The sequence below is a fragment of the Octodon degus genome, unplaced genomic scaffold, assembly GCF_000260255.1.
Source record: "Octodon degus isolate 3935 unplaced genomic scaffold, OctDeg1.0 scaffold00068, whole genome shotgun sequence".
NCBI lineage: Eukaryota > Metazoa > Chordata > Mammalia > Rodentia > Octodontidae > Octodon > Octodon degus.
Window position 1 is genome coordinate 1,629,690 of NW_004524644.1, and position 4,211 is coordinate 1,633,900.

Below are 4,211 nucleotides of genomic sequence, written 5' to 3' on the forward strand. Positions count from 1 at the left end.
AACAACAACAACAACAAAAAATGAAACAGAATAACAAAACCAAACGAAAGAATGTGGCCGCAGCTAAGGAGATTTTCACATGTTGTTTAGCTCCAGTAAAGTCTGATCCAGCATCTGGTGCATGCTAAGGTTTTCTTCCTTGGCATGAGCCACTTTCTCTTCTAAGTCGTCAATGCTTTTCTCCAGCTTAGTGACTGACCTCTCTGCAAACTCAGCCCGAGTCTCAGCCTCCTTCAGCTTGTCAGAAAGAACCTTGATCTCCTCCTCATATTTATCTTCCTTCTGCGAGTACTTATCCTCTGCAGCCATTAATGCTTTCAAGGTCTGATCCATTATTCTTAATTGTTCTTCCAGCTGTCGAACTTGGCCTTCTGAGAGCTCGGCCCTCTCCTCTGCACGTTCCAGGTCACTCTCGATGATGACCAGCTTGCGGGCCACCTCTTCATACTTGCGGTCGGCATCTTCAGCAATGTGCTTGGCCTCTTTCAGTTGGATCTCCTGAATTTCCATCTTTTCTTCATCCTTCTGGGCTCGGCTTTCAATGACTTTCATGCCTCTCTTGCTCTCATCTGCTGCCTTCTCAGCCTCCTCCAGCTTCTGCAAAGCTGTGGCCAGCCGCTCCTGAGCACGATCCAGCTCCTCCTCAACCAGTTGGATGCGTCTGTTCAGAGAAGCTACATCAGCTTCAGCGGTCTCCCGCAGCTTCCTCTCCTGGTCCAGCTCGCGCTGCAGGCTGCCCGCGCGCTCCTCCGCCGCGTCCGCCTGCTCCTGCAGGCTGCGGATCTTCCTGCGCACCGCCTCCAGCGAGCTGCTCCCCGCCATGGCGAGGCGGCGCGGGGACGCCGGCTGCTGCGCTCCCTCGCCCGGGACCCTCGGCGACGGCCCCACCTCAGCTTAATGCGCTGGTCCTAGTGCTTGGTGGGTGGAGGTGGGGTCAGGGCCTTTGGGGATGTTCGGGTCAGGAGAACGGCCTTTGTGATGGGATTAGTAGTCCTTCAGGGAAGGGCCTGAGAGAGCTTGCTCCCCCTGTCAAGTGAGGGTACTATGAAAAGATGCTTTCTGTAAACCCAGAAAAGAGGTCTCTAGACACCTGTTCTGCAGTTCTTCATTATGTACTTCCAGGCTGCAAAATTGTGAGAAATAAATGCTTATTGTTTAAATTACTCAGTTCCTGATATTGTCATAGCAGTGTGAATAAAACAGATAATTCAAAACACATTTCTTTTTCATATTTAATACTCTTCTCCCAATGCTGGGTATCCTTTTATTTTTTTCTTCCAGTTTTCCCCTAGGTTACTTCTGTGACCCAAGATAATTGATTTATGCCCATTTTTCTTTCTTCCCTTTCATTGCTTTCTTCCATCTCCTTTTCTTTCTTTTCCTTCTATTTGAACCAAATTAATTTCATTCCGTTCTATTCCATGATAAATTGCCAGCGGGGCAGCATCCTCTTAATCCTATTAAAAAACATCACACGCGAAACCAAAATTTGGTTACTAAGTGGAAATGAGTGGCTGATGTCTTCTGAGTTTCTTACGCTATGCGGGTAGCTGAAACTGCCTTCACATATACTTTAGATTTTATAAAGCCTCATTTTATCGTGTTAAATGCAAAGGCTTCCAGTCATTTTACAGGAGTGTACAAGGGAGAATTTCAGACAAGGAACAGGGGCGGTGCTGTCTGCACTGTGGGGTGGCAGGGAACTGGCCATGCAGCTGACATCTTGATTAATAAAGTATACTTTGTCTTCATGCTCCCTCCCCACAGCCGCTGCGTGTTACCCAATATTAATTAGACTTTGGGCAATAGCAATCTGACATCTTTCCCTTTAAGGAAAAAGAATAAACTATTATTATTTTATTTACTATTTTATGTAGTTAGTACAGGGTCTACAGGGTCTCACTGCATAGATCAGATTCATAGTGATCCTCCTGTTTTCAGCCTCCTAACTGCTGGGATTACAGGTAGAAAAAGAATAAGTTATATAAGCAGTTCTGAAACCGTGCTTGTCTTCCTTAAAAGCCAAACTAAACCAAACCAAAACCAAAACCAAAAAATATAAAAAAAAAAAGCAGCAATTTTTGTGTTCCTAGGGCCCTTGCAAATACTAGCCCAAATTATGTGCTAGAAGGACTTTTACTTCTTTTTTGTCCCAAGTTATATAAACTTCAGATCAGGGATGATTTCTTTTCTTCCAGGTCACACAAATTTGTATTGCAATTTAGGAAAGTTTAAAACCAATTATGCATCTGAGGCCAGCCTAGGCTCAAACAGAAATCTTGTCTCAAAAAAATGCTTGGTGGTCTAAGCACATGCCTGGCAAGGGCAAAGACTTGGGTTTGATCCCAGGTATAGCATGCCATGTCAGCTACCCCAGACATGCCGTGCAGGTCCCCAAAACTGGGCATGGTGATGCATGCCTGCAATCCCAGCACTAAGGAGATTGAGACAGGAGGATCACTATGAGTATGAGCTGTGTAGTGAGACCCTGTACCAAATAAGTAAATAAATAAAAAAAATTAAAACCACTATGAATTTGAGCCTGCTACATATTTTCCTTTTTATTTTTAGTAGAGTTTCCTTGTTTCTAAACAACTTGCTTCTCCCCTCCTTTCCTTCCCCTTCCCCTTTGCTTAAGTCTTGGTTTTAATAAATCTTTTCCTGTGTACTGTCTCAGATTATATCATCTTTTCTATCCAGATCATCTTTGTAATTTCCCTCCCTTCTGGAAACTTCCATCCTGCTCCTCCTACAGGAACTGCTTAAATCTAAGGTGGCAGTACAACTGTTGTTCTGGGAGCCCTAGGGCTCTTTGGAGTTGCATCTGCTGTTCCTGAATATCCCATCTTTGTCTTTTTTTTTTTTTTTGTTTCTTCTCTCATTTTGCTAAAATAGATCAACAACCTTCCTAGAAGTGATATAGTGAACTTCCTAAAGATGATACAAAACTAAGATCGGAGTGCCTCAAAATATCTTAATTTTGCTCACACAGATAGTGCAGCTGGGAATAGAATTGCTAACAAGGCAGTTTTCAACTGATTTTTTCCCAGTCCCATCTTGACCAGAAGAAAATGCTTTCTGTTTATGCTACTGGCATCTTTCAAAATGTCTGAGGTGTCCATGTCAAACAGTGGTCCTTTGAGCTAATCGTGCAGTGGATGGTAACCAGCCATCAGACTAAAAGGATGGCATCCTCCCTAGAAACTGCAGTTAGTGTGAACATCTCAGCACTTTTTCCAGGTAACATACTGACATCTATGATGAAAGGCTTTCCCTATCTTTGCCCTTTCTCTGTTAAATTTAGAGTCTTCTTCATTCTTTTCTGGAGTGATTCTTCTGACTTTTGTTGCTATTTCCTGATACATAGTTTTTCTAGTCTTTGAAGTGGAAAAACTAGCTCTGTAAGCATGTGGGCACATCTATTTATCTGTTCCTTGGGCTACAGATTCTACTCTTTCAATTTTATAGTCTTTGTTGGTGTTTCCAAAGTGGATGACTCATGTCCATCTGAATAGGGGAATTTAAAAAAGACTCTAAAGGTGTGATTCTGTAAAAAGGGAAAGAAAGGCAGAGGAAACAGATAAATTGTTGTGGTGCAACCCTACCACAATAGTTTGAGTGTTCTTTTCCCTCGCTTTCGAAATTATAGTTATATTTTGTACTCAGACTTCTTGGTAGTGAGAAATCAGGTGTCAGTGTGGCTTGCGCTTTTGTACCTGACCTGACTTTATTTTCTGGAAGATTTTCAGGTGGCCTTTTTATGCTTGCTGTTCAGAAATTTCAATAACCATAGTTTTGGGGAAGGTGTTTTAAAATTGCTTGCCCTGGCATTTAGGAGATCCCCTCAGTCTGAAGATTTATGAACTCTTCGTGTCAATATTTTTATCATTTGCTTGGTAATTTTGCTTTCTTTACTATCTTTGACTTCTGTTACAATTTGATTTGTAGGATATAACTCTTGCTGAATTGGTCTTGTCTCAATTTTTTAAGTATTTATTTATTTAGGTACTTGGGAGTGAACCCAGGGTGTAGCAGTGAGCTACACCTTCCAGCCCTCCTCCTCCTTCCTCTTCCTCTTCCTCTTCCTCTTCCTCCTCTTCTTCCTCCTCCTCCTCCTCTTCTTCTTCTTCTTCTTCTTCTTCTTCTTCTTCTTCTTCTTCTTCTTCTTCTTCTTCTTCTTCTTCTTCTTCTTCTTCTTCTTCTTCTTCTTC

The 4,211-nt window shown here is 42.6% G+C and overlaps 1 pseudogene across 1 annotated transcript; it reads right to left on the bottom strand.

Annotated features, from left to right (window-relative positions):
* Positions 1 to 6: 6 nt before the first annotated feature.
* Positions 7 to 845, bottom strand: LOC101563133 (annotated as a pseudogene). The gene has a single exon (XR_001117168.2). The product of XR_001117168.2 is annotated as a tropomyosin alpha-3 chain pseudogene (transcript).
* Between the last annotated feature and the right edge of the window lie 3,366 nt (positions 846 to 4,211).